The following is a 13,273-nucleotide window of genomic DNA, read 5'->3' as shown; positions in this document are numbered from 1 at the left end:
CCTCCCCCTCTGGCATCATCCTGAGAGACTTGGAGGTCCTTAAGGACCATCTATCCAGTAACCAACTTTCTTCATTTTACATTAACAACCCATTGCCATGACCATAAGCTCAACCATCCTCCTAGTTCTTCTACAACCACCATTCTACCTCACCCTGTTCTCCACTTCAACTTGCTCTTCATTATCTTCTACCTCCAGTCATTCAACTTCTCCTACACAACAATGCAACAATAATCCCAGGGTTCACCATTTCAACTCTGCACACACGTCGCTCCGTTTGTCTTCAGATCCTGAGGCTCCACATCTAGCCCTGCTGATCCACAGCCCTGGATAAAATCAACAAACGGTTTCTTCTAGTTCTGCTCCTACGTTTCTGGTTTAAAAACTTTTTTATTTTATTTTATTTATTTATATATTTTTTGGCTGGGTTGGGTCTTCGTTGCTGCATGCGGGCTTTCTCTAGTTGTGGCGAGTTGGGGCTACTCTTCGTTGTGGTGCGCGGGCTTCTTATTGTGGTGGCTTCCGTTGTTGCGGAGCATGGGCTCTAGGCGCGCGAGCTTCAGTAGTTGTGGCACGTGGGCTCAGTAGTTGTGGCTTGCGAGCTCTAGGGCACAGGCTAAGTAGTTGTGGCGCACGGGCTTAGTTGCTCCACAGCATGTGGGATCTTCCCGGACCAGGGCTCGAAACCTGTGTCCCCTGCATTGGCAGGCGGATTCTTAACCACTGCGCCACCAGGGAAGTCCCTAAAATTTTTTATGATTCAAAGAATGATATAACTACCATGGGGTAGAGGTAAAAACTTTGGATTAAGAGTCTCGAGACCTAAATTCTGGTCCCAATTCTAGAAGACAGAGAAGTGAACCAGCTGTATGACCTCAGTTGTCACTCATTCTCTCTAGGCTCCAGCATCCTAACTGTAAAGGAAGATGCTCACTAGTCCACACTTTTCTTGGAATCTACGTGACAGTGAAATATAACCATGGAAGTACAGCTGCCTCACAACTGTGACCAGCAACTACAATATGACCTCTTAGCACCAGAAGAAAATAAATCTGAGGAATAATCATGTGGGAGGAGCTTGAGGACTCGAGATGGAGGGAGAGGGAGAGTCAGGCACTGGAATACACTTGAGCTTTTCCAACCTATGCTTAACTTTAGAAAGTAGGGAAATTGCAAAGGCAGAAAAGGAGAAGGAGAAATAGGGGAGAAAGGGCAAAGCAGCATTCTGAAGCAGATGAGAAATCCTCACAACATTTCAAGGACTTGCCACAGAGTATACACATATATACAGGTCACACTGACTGTGCTTACAAGCTGTTAGTCCTTGGAATAAGATATTAGTTTGAGAAAAAATAAACCTGATATAACATTCCAAAATATTTTAAAATACTCTCATGTGAACTTGGCATAATTTTTGTTTTCAAATTTGATATTATAGTCAACAGAGAAATATTAAAATATAACGTACATAGCTACTTATAGCCCTGTATGTTATATTTTATACTTACATTTATTTATTGCTGTTTAGAGCTATTACACATGTAAAATTTCAAAAATAAGTGAAGGGTTCTAACCACATAGATCAAGATACTCAATATAAGAAACTTGAATCCATAGCTGCCAACTTCTATGCCTATGGAATCATTGCCACAAACACCCACAGTGTATAAATACTCTCTCTATAAGGAAAATCCTTCTTTAGTTCAGGCATTTAGATCTCATAATACATATGAGGTAAAGGGGAATTCTTGCTTATTCCCTCAATAAAATGACATTTTCTAGTTGTATTTATGAGCTTTAATAATTATTACTTGTAAGGTGCTTTGATACCCACTAATAATAGGTTCTGTAGGAATGCAAATAAAAGTTCCTATAATTTGAATCAGGTATACTTTTGCTTGCTTTGTGAGTTTATGGTATTACTATTAATCAGTATTTGCATAATACTTTAATATACTCAGGCTTTATGTGTCTAATTGGTTATTTTTTTTAGCTTTTATACAGTGCATAAGGAATAAAATTCTATATACTTGTCTATAATTTTCTTGTATAGGCGTGGGACATCTTTGAGAATCCCCACAATGAGAATGAGTCTCACCTCACTGAAACATATAAATGATTAACAAAATTGGGCCTTTAGATCCAAGTAACCACTATTTAGTCTAGCAGGAGAGCAGCTGGTTAATTTCTGATTAATTTTGGCACTCTTGCAAGCAATTGGATTTAAATAAAAGGAGGTGGATGTCATTTTATGATGAGCTCTACAAAGCCTTGAAACCTGACATCCTGCCACATCACCAAGCCCCCTCAAGGATGCCTTGCTTGTACTGAGATGCTACAATGCCACCACTCCCTCCCAATGTATGAGAAAAATGTTTCTGTGATTTGAATATCTGCATATACTGTCAGCACAGCATCCACCAGGGAGCATTCATAAAAAAGAGATTACAGCTTCCTAGGGGAATTAACCTAAAGACTGGTTCAAAATGTAAATAAAACAGCTAACAACATCACAAGTTCTAGGAGGAAAAGAACCTAAAGCGATTCCCAAAATGTATCTAGATTTTAGATCAAGCTAATCTAAACTCAAATAAAGGAATGCCCAGTGTAGGGATCTTGACAATTTGAGAAAAGCCTGGTGTTGGGGCAAAATACCACTGTAGTTAGGAGGATGGACTCTGGAGTCAGACAGACATGGGCTGACTCTAAAGAGTCCCATCTCTGCTACTTACTAGTAGTGGGACTTCACACCAGTTACTTTCCCTCATATAAAATCAAGCCAACAAGAGTAGCAATCTCATGGATTAAGATGTTATATTACTCAGTCATAAAAAAGAAAGAAATACTGCCATTGGCAGCAACGTGGCTGGAACTAGAGAGTATTATTCCTAGTGAAATGTCAGACTGACAAATACTGTATGATATCACTTATATGTGGAATCTAAAAAGTAATACAAATAAATGTATATGCAAAACAGAAAGACTCACAGATATAGAAAACAAACTTGTGGTTACCAAAGGGGAGAGGGAAGGGGGAAGGACAAATTAGGGGTATGGTATTAACAGATACAAACTACTATATATACAATAGATAAGCAACAAGGACATACTGTGCAGAAGAGGGAATTATACCCATTATCTTATAATAACCTATAATGGAATATAATCTGCAAAAATACTGAATCACTTTGCTGTACACCTGAAACTAACACAATATTGTAAATCAACTATACTTCAATTTAAAAAAAAGAGTAGCAATCTCATAGTGTTGTCATAATCACATGAAGCAACACAGTAAAATAAAAGTGCTCAGCACTGCATCTGGCACATAGAAAGTTTTTGGTAATCCCTAGTAATTAAATTGATGATGAAGCACCCAAGCCAACCACCCAGGGAAGGTCCTTAAACTAAACTGAGGAATCAAGGAGAAGCCAAAAGCAAGTTGTCTATTGTAACTCATTAACTGGGGCCATCCTGCCCTGCTGCATACAGAACAGCCGTCCTACTCACTGCAAGCTCAAGACAAACATAACCTACATTTTCACAGATGTTTAGGAATGCTTACCAGCACGTAAGCGGTCCTCAGTGCAACCTGAATTAAAACCAACTAAATCAAACATTAGCCTTAATGAGTCAAAGTGAAAAGCGAGTTAGTAGCTGTGTTACATTGAGCTCCTCTCTCCGAGCCTCAATTTTTTTATACTGAGGTATAGTTGATTTACAGTGTTGTGTTAATTACTGCTGTACAGCAAAGTGATTCAGTTATACATATATATATACATTCTTTTTTTTATATTTTCCATTATGGTTTATCATAAGAGATTGAACATAGTTCTCTGTGCCATATAGTAGGAACTTGCTGCTTATCCATTCCATATATAAAAGCCTACATCTGCTAACCCCATCCTCCCACTCCATCCCTCCCCCAATCCCCTCTCCCTTGGCAACCACCAGCCTGTTCTCTATGTCTGTGATTCTCTTTCTGTTTCACAGATAAGTTCATTTGTGCCATATTTTAGATTCCACATGTAAGTGATATCTATGGTATTTGTCTTTCTCTGTCTGACTTATTTCACTTAGTATGATAATCTCTAGTTGCATCCATGTTGCTGTTGTTGCAAATGGCATTATTTCATTCTTTTTTATGGTGGAGTAATATTCCACTGTCTATATGTACCACATCTTCGTTATCCATTCATCTGTCAATGGACATTTAGGTTGTTTCCATGTCTTGGCTATTGTGAATAGTGCTGCTATGAACATAAGGGTGCATGCATCTTTCTGAATTATAGTTTTGTCCAGATATATGCCCAGGAGTGGGATTGCTGGATCACATGGTAATTCCATTGTTAGTTTTCTGAAGAACCTCCACACTGTTTTCCACAGTGGCTGCACCAAGTTACATTCCCATCAACAGTGTAGAGGGTTCCCTTTTCTCCACACCTTCTCCAGCATTTGTTAATTGTAGACTTTTTGATGATGGCCATTCTGACTGGTGTGAGGTGATACCTCATTGCAGTTTTGATTGCATTTCTCTAATAATTAGTGGTGTTGAGCATCTTTTCATGTGCCTATTGGCCATCTGTATGTCTTCTTTGGAGAAATGTCTATTTAGGTCTTCTGCCCATTTTTGGATAGGGTTGCTTTGTTTTTTTGTTGTTGAGTTGTATGAGCTGTTTGTATATTTTGGAAATTAATCCCTTGTCAGTTGCATCATTGGCAAATATTTTCTCCCATTCTGTAGGTTGTCTTTTTGCTTTGTTTATGGTTTCCTTTGCTGTGCAAAAGCTTGTAAGTTTGATTAGGTCCCATTTGTTTATTTTTGTTTTTATTTCTATTGCCTTTGGAGACTGACCTAAGAAAACATTGGTACTATTTATGTCAGAGAATGTTTTGTCTATGTTCTCTTCTAGGAGTTTTATGGTGTCATGTCTTATGTTTAAGTCTCTAAGCCATTTTTAGTTTATATTTGTTTATAGTGAGGAGAGGGTGTGTTCTAACTTCACTGATTTAAATGTGGCTGTCCAATTTTCCCAACACCACTTGCTGAGGAGACGGTCTTTTCTCCATTGTATATTCTTGCCTCCTTTGTCAAAGAATAATTGACCATAGGTGTGTGGGTTTATTTCTGGGCTCTCTATTCTGTTCCATTGATCTATATGTCTGTTTTTGTGCCAGTACCACGCTGTTTTGATTACTGCAGCTTTGTAGTATTGTCTGAAGTTTGGGAGGGTTATGCCTCCTGCTTTGGTCTTTTTTTTCAGGATTGCTTTGGCGATTCCAGGTCTTTTATGGTTTCATATGAATTTTAGGATTATCTGTTCTAGTTCTGTGAAAAATGTCTGAGCCTTAATTTTGTCACCTGTAAAATGGGGATTATAAGACACCCATTTTCATAGCGTTTTGTGAAGATTCAATGGGATATTCTACAGGTTAAAAAGTACCTGTAGCAGCGTCAGACACTTTAGTTACTCAATAAATTTTGACTATTATTACTATTATTTAATATTCCACCATGAGAGCATTCAAATGAGTGGATCAGCCCACAGGCACCACACAAAATAACTTCAGCTTAAACCAGCTTGTTTCCACAGTTTTCGAGATGCTTGAGTATTGAATTGCCACTATTTAGTATCATATTCCCTTTCCTAAATTGTTTGTAAAACACAGTGCCAGGTCTTTCTCTAAAAGGAAGTTACTCAATAATATAAAGACTAGAGCCACAAAGGGCTTCTTCTGCATTTTCTTACACCAGCGTTTTTGGCACAGGCATATTTCTTCTAATCCTACTCAATTATTGCAGCATACTATGCTGGGTGTGGTGCTGCTACCATTTACTTGACCAGCCTGCTCTCAACACCCTTCAGGGTGATCATCACTAAAGTTAAAAGAAGCCTCCGTGACAGGTCTGTCCACAACACTCAGCTTCAGTTCAATTTTGTAAAAGTAAGAAAAGTATCTTCTGGACCTTTTAAAACCATTTGAATTCATACAGACTCCAAAACTCAGCACTATTATTTGATTCCTTTTCCCTTGCTCCCATATTCAGTCATCAGGTATTGTCACTTCTACTTCCACAGAATTTCTTGAATCCATCTCCTTTTCCCCATCCCAACCCCCATGCCTTCAATCAAGTCTTTATTATTTTGAAACAACATTGTAAAAGTCTCTTGATCTGCCCTATCTCAGAATCACAGCGGAGCAAAAATGCAAAACAAAACATAGCAAACAAACCAGTAAAACCTTTCTAGCTCTCAGTTCTAAAAGAGGAACAAAAAAGTCAAAGCCAGAGTGGGAGGGGGCAGTGCCACTGCCAATACATAAATCCTGGAGGATTATGGGAGAAAGACAAAGCTTGGTCTGTGTTGCAAAGGCAGATTCTAGGAAGTGGCCAGAGTGAGTCCAGAGTTGATGGAGCAGAACAGGAAAGGCTGAATCCTATCTGGCCATCACGGTTCCACTCAAGAGAAAGCTGACACGAGTTATCAAGGCCCAGATGTTAGACTGGGGAACTGGCCTTCAGAACCAAGTCTTGCCATTAATGCTCCCAGGAAACTCTTTTGAAAGCCTTAAGAGACACACCTCATAGTCGTAGAGCCATAATCCTCTGCATCCCAGCCTGACAAGTTTCATTTGACATGTTGTTGCAAGATCACATTAATTCCTTTGTAAAAACCTTCAACGTTCCCCATTGCCTAGAAAAGTAACCACTTAGCCTGGCACCAAAGGCCCTGTGATCTGGCTCCAACTATCTTTTATTTCCCACCTCTCTACTCAGACTAACCCTCCTCGTCCCCTGTACATGGCCATGACTTCTCCCTCACTTCAAGCCCAGGTGGCAATCCCAACCCAAGAAGAAGCCTTTTTTGGCTCTTCCCAGCTGGAAACACTCACCTTCTTTCCTATTCTCCCAAAACTGCACCACTTTTGCTACAGCTGTTTAAATATAGCTTATCTCTCCTCCAGGGGTATAGTGTATTTATGTACTCAGCAAATATTTGTTGAATGAATGAAAGAATGGCTAAGTAAATATTTAAGAGTAAAGCAAATTACAGTGCATCACAATCATGAAACCCATGCTAGTACCCCAAGAAAGGAGAAAGTTCCAGTTCTCAGCTTGACTATTCATTATTAAAACTATGCACTCTCATAGCACAATTCTCTTATTTAAAAAAAAAATGTGACTCTCACAGGTTAACTCCGTTTAAGCGTTTAGATGAATTTTGTCCCTGAAATTATAGGTGGGGAATTATTTACAAACAAAAGTGTTCTTGGTTTGTTTGTTTTTCTTGACCAGTTCATAGACATGGGAAATATATAAGGGCCTAGGTAAAACTTATATAAAGTCCGAAGAACCTGACAGATTTGTATATTTTCTCATTCTATAAGGTTGTTTGTCAATATTCCAGTCCTTCAGTAGTTTATCTCAATTCTACACTTTATCAATAGTTTTCTTCCTTGAAAGATACTATTTCTAGTGGATTATTCCTAGTTCCTCCATTATTCCCAGGGTCAAAACAACTATGGTATATTAAAAACTCTTCTCCAAAATATTCAGATTCTATGCTGTTTCAATCACTTTTAGAAATGTAGCTCATAAGTACAGCAAGATACAAAAAATCCAAGCACTATTTTTGCTATATATCCTTCTTATCATTTTTCAATTACTTTTTAAATAGCTGAGATTATTACATTTTGTATCCAGTTTTATTTACTTCACATTTCACCTTTGGTTTTTCCTATGATATTACAAAAAACAAAAAATCACATTTTTCAGATGTTACATTTCTATTGTTACTATGAAGGAGAAAAATACAGAAATTAAAAAAAAAATAGGTTCCTTTTAACAAAGTGGCTGTTTCCTGAAAACTGAGGCAAATTCACACATGAGAAGAGGGTTAACTAGGCCTTTGGCACACTATCCTTTTTTTTTAAACATCTTTATTGGAGTATAATTGCTTTACAATGGTGTGTTAGTTTCTGCTTTATAACAAAGTGAATCAGCTATACATATACATATAGCCACATATCTCCTCCCTCTTATGTCTCCCTCCCATCCTCCCTATTCCACCCCTCTAGGTGGTCACAAAGCACTGGGCTGATCTCCCTGTGCTGTGCAGCTGCTTCCCACTAGCTATCTATTTTACATTTGGTAGTGTATATATGTCCATGCCACTCTCTCACTTCGTCCCAGCTTACCCTTCCCCCTCCCCGTGTCCTCAAGTCCATTCTCTAGTAGGTCTGCATCTTTATTCCTGTCCTGTCCCTAGGTTCATCAGAACCATTTTTTTTTTAGATTCCATATATATGTGTTAGCATACGGTACTTGTTTTTCTCTTTCTGACTTACTTCACTCTGTATGACAGACTCTAGGTCCATCCTGGCACAATATCTTAAAATCTTTCGAGGTTTCAGGTGAAGATTAATTTGGGAGAATGACAGAAGTAGCTCTGAAAATAAAACATTTTTAATATTTATAAAAGAGTATAATAATATCCACTATTGTTTATTTTCCCCAGAGTTTCTCAGATTATAAAAGTTTAAAATTCCTGATGAGTTATAACATCAGCTTTAGTTTCAGGTTTCTAAGCACCATCACTTTGCACCTTAGGGTGGAGATATCAGAAATCCCAATTCACAATACAAAGGTGCAAAAATCTAATTACACAAAATACTGCCCAAGGGCTCTCTCTTTCTTCTAGTAAATGCCTTAGAGAATGGGGATAAATTGGTTCTCCATAATTGAATTAAATGATGTTTTATTTTTTAAAGCACATTTATTATTGGTGCTTGAGGGACAGGTTTTCTTAACAGACTCTACTACAAAAATTCTTCATGGGCAGCATTGATGCCAGCAGGTCCCTGCATCCTAGCTGGCAGAAACTCCACTTTGAGTTAAAAATGAGACATACAAACCAACTAAAGTTCTCTGTGATTTACTTCAGATAGTAATCCACAGAAGAGAAACACACACTTATGCTCCCAAGAGCTTCTATTTAATACATCAGAGTCATGCCAGGACCCTCCCCGGACTCAGAAAGCATTTCCTTGTTTCCAAAACTTACACTCATAGAAATCCTAAACTCTGAGTGTACTTGCTCTTGGACTGTTAAAGACCCTTATTTTTTTCCAACCCCTATTCTAAAATCAGACACATTATCTTTAATACAGCCACAAAGCTTAGCCCATTAAGGCATTCAGGGAGTCCACGTGTACTTACAGATGCTGTGTAAGGGGCCAGGCACCAGCTCCAGTTGGTGAGGCAGAAGCAAAAACAGTGTTTTCTACAAACGATCACAGCAACTGAAATGAATTAAGGTTCCCATCTGCACTACATATTTAGTAGAACAATACTTTGACAGGTTAATATAAGAGAAATGGGAGGAGCTATCTATGGGAGGAAAAACACACTACCATATTATGTTACAATCCTCACTACCTTGACTCTATGGAGAAATAAAACTCCTACTGTGGTCAGCTATTCAAGAGAACAGATTTTTAGAACCTGTAGGACCTTAAGTCTGGTTTCCTCTTTTTTAGGGGAAGAAACCAACTGCAGTGTTAGAAAAATACATATGCCTGTAATTTTATGCACACATTTTTCTTTAGCCATAATTAGATGGAAGCTAACGTTAAATTTTCTTCCATTTCATTTGGGAAAAGTGCTTGGAAATTTTCAAGATTATTTTGCCATTACTTCACAGCATGCCTCCAATTTCCTCATGACACATTTGATGAGAATAAATCATGTTTATTTTGCTACTTCTCTTAATTGTCTAATTTCCCCTAAGGAAGTTGCAGATTGGCTGCCTTTTTTTAGTTTTACAAAAAGGAGAGGGAAGAGTGTGAAAAAGAAAATTAAACCAATCTGATACAGCTACTTTTTCAGAAAGCATCACAAGAACTGTGAATTTAGGAAGAATACTAATATTTTGCCCATTAAACAATCTTTTTTGGTTTTGAAGAAAATATAAAACTGAAATGCAGAAACTGAAAAAATGAAATTCCCTTTGCTCTTTTTGAGTCTAATTATGGTTATTAAAGTTTTTGCACATATTTTATCAGAGGCTCTCAGATTATTCCAAAATCCTGAAGATAATCTTTGCTTTGAGATTGCAGCCATGCAAATGAATACAACATGCACATTAATAGAAGTCAGGCCACACTTAAACGAAGCAACAAGCTTAGGAATGTTACTAAGTGATTCCCCTTCCAACATAATAGGTTCTCTGGTGTCTCCTTCAGATTCTCTTTTATTTTCCTAACTATGTCCTTTCTTTTTTCTTATCTTATTCCACTTTTCTTCTTTCTGCACAGAAGTATGTTTGTCTGAAATGCTTTCTGTTACAGTTTTTACTTCTTCTCTTCAATAATTTATGCTATTAATGTAAAAAAAAAAAGAAAAAATTCAAGAAAACTGTGTTTGGGACCCAGATATGCTTGTGCTTTGTTAGTCTGGGGAGACAGGTAACAATAAGAAGGAGTGGACTTTGCTATAAAATGAAAGGTGGCATTGCTAGGTTTGGGAAAGTCCAGGAAAACTTCATAAACTATTCAACATTTCTGCAGGCCAGCTAACTTTCTGAAACCATTTACAAGGTAGATAAAGTACTCATCAGGGAAAATTATTTAGCATGCTCTAACTTATCCTCACACAAATTTCAGAACTGCCAAAATGGTTCTGACTCTTGTCCACTTGATTCAGTCAGGCACTGAGTCCTCTGAATACAATTTTCTTGATGATAACTCAAACACCTGCAATTTTGCTTTTTTGACAACCTAATGATTGCCAGCTAGTATATCAGTTAATCACTAAATTTAAAAATTCTTGAGTAATGTACGTTAGTGAAAAATGAACTAAAAGCTATTGTACGTGATGCTCTAAAAACAGAAACAGAAAAAACCCCACCAAAAACCCCAACAGTACTATCTAAATAGTACCAGGTTATTTAAAGTCACACATTTTTACTATGGGAATTGCCCTTCCATAAAGTGAATTCTCACGGCGCTTAATAAATGTGCTAGAACCTCATACGATTAGCTCTGCTTGGAGTCCAAGCCTCACAGGTAATTCACTTACTCTAAATTAGCATTATATGCACCAAGGGTGTTAAATATGAAGTAGAACTGTAAATAACTGAGACTACCTTCCACAATACACGTACAAAAGCAACTTGAGTTCATCTGGACAGTAGCACAGACATGCCAATGTCAATCACCTTCCAACTTCCATATATTGATGAAAAGACCAAAGATTACAGACTTCTAGAACTGGATGGGATCATAAGGGTCATTTCCAACCTTTTCCTATTTTCAGATCAAGAAATTAATTGGCCCATGGTCACAAAACTAGTTTGTAATAGAACATTTATGAAAATTTTAAAAAATCATTGTCAATGTTTTTTTTTTTTTTTAAAACATTGTCAACGTTTTTAACAAAGTTTTTCTCTCTACTAAGACTACACTGATGTTTATGGAGGAATTCAAGCACTCCCTTTTTATTAATGGAGGAATGTAAGTACTCTTTCGTAATAAAAACCACATTGTCAAGAAGCCTTGTGAAATGATCTTAAATTTAGGTAAAAAGATGTTGTTATGGTTAATCTTATGTGTCTACTTTAGTGGGCCATGAGATGCCCAGATATATGCTCACACATTATTCAGGAGGGTGTCTTTGAGGGTGTTTCTGGATGAGGTTAGTATCTGAATAGGTAAACTGAGTAATGAATATTGTCCTCCCCAATGTGGGTGGACCTTATCCAATCAGTTAAAGGCCTAAATAGAATGAAAAGGCTGCGTAAGAGGGAATTTCCTCCTGCCTGACTTTCTTGAGCTGGGACATTTGTCTTTGCTGGCCCCTGGACTTAGACTGAAACGGCTTTTCCTGGATCTCTAGGCTGCCAGCTTTCAAACTGGAGCTACAATATCAGCTCTTCTGGGTGTCCAGTTTGCTGCCCTCAGATCTTGGGACTCGTTAGTCTCCAGAATTGTGTGAGTCGATTCCTTATTTAAAACATCTCTCCTGTCTCTCTCTCTTTCTCACCCTAATACAGATATAATCAATTGAAATACATTATTGAATCCTCACAAAAGTATCAATTTATTTCATTAAATGTATATTAAATTGTTGGGTCAACAAGTTAAAAGTAATGAAAATGTCTAGGGCTTCAATGTAATGAGTTCTAAATTTTTCAGTAGAATCTGCAAGCCAGTGTGTTTCAGAATACTCTCTGAAACACATGGAATCTGTATTTAAAACATTCCATTAAGTGATTTATGAAGGACAGTAAAAGCATTTGGCTCAGCTTCATCCAATTGGCAGAGGTTGCCAGCAAGAAGGCAGAGACCCAGCAAAGCTCTGGGTACAGGGGGAACAAGCTGACCTTATCTGAGTACCCCTTAATCTCATTCAGGTGTTCCAATTAAGTGGTATCACTGTCTCAATTAAAGCTGCAGTCTCTATTGGCTAATACCATAAAGCTCCCTGGGAAATACACTAATTAGGTAGATTTTCTTATCTGCTGATTAAGAATCTGTTTTGCACCAAATCAAGGTTAAAACTTACTGCTATGGACCAACCCCATCCTCTGTAGGATATTTGAAATGTCTTTAACAAAGTTTCTCTCATCTCTTCTCTATATTCTACTTTGTCTGAGCCAAGAGATGAGGTATGTTGAATCATAGACCACTAATAACAAGGGTTTTGTATATGTGTATATTTCAATTATGAACCATTTCAACATAATGAACAATAAAGTGAGTAACATATATTCCCACTATCCATCTAAATAAATTTTACCATTACCCCATATTTACTTCAAAAAAATTTTAAACAAAACACTACAGCTAGAGAAAAACAAATATTGTATGCTAACACATATATATGGAATCTTAAAAAAAAAAAAAGGTTCTGATGAACCTAGTGACAGGGCAGGAACAAAGATGCAGACGTAGAGAATGGACTTGAGGACACGGGGGTGGGGGGGGAGGGGAAGCTGGGACGAAGTGAGAGAGTAGCACTGACATATATACACTACCAAATGTAAAATAGCTAGTGGGAAGCAGCCACATAGCACAGGGAGATCAGCTCAGTGCTTTGTGACCACCTAGAGGCGTGGAATAGGGAGGGTGGGAAGGAGGCTCAAGAGGGAGGGAATAAGGGGACATATGTATACATATAGCTGATTCACTTTGTTATAGAGCAGAAACTAACACAACATTATAAAGCAATTATACTCCAATAAAGATGTAAAATAAAAAGAGCATCAAGGAT

General features: G+C 37.7%; 1 protein-coding gene across 1 annotated transcript in view; it reads right to left on the bottom strand.

The window, feature by feature from the left end:
- NIBAN1 (niban apoptosis regulator 1) overlaps positions 1-13,273 on the bottom strand; it is a 158,238-nt gene that overhangs the window by 90,911 nt on the left and 54,054 nt on the right. The gene's annotated exons all lie outside the window — the stretch shown is intronic.

The sequence above is a fragment of the Eubalaena glacialis genome, chromosome 3 (genome assembly GCF_028564815.1).
Source record: "Eubalaena glacialis isolate mEubGla1 chromosome 3, mEubGla1.1.hap2.+ XY, whole genome shotgun sequence".
NCBI lineage: Eukaryota > Metazoa > Chordata > Mammalia > Artiodactyla > Balaenidae > Eubalaena > Eubalaena glacialis.
Note: the sequence above shows the minus strand (reverse complement) of the source record. Positions and strands in the feature narration are given on the sequence as shown.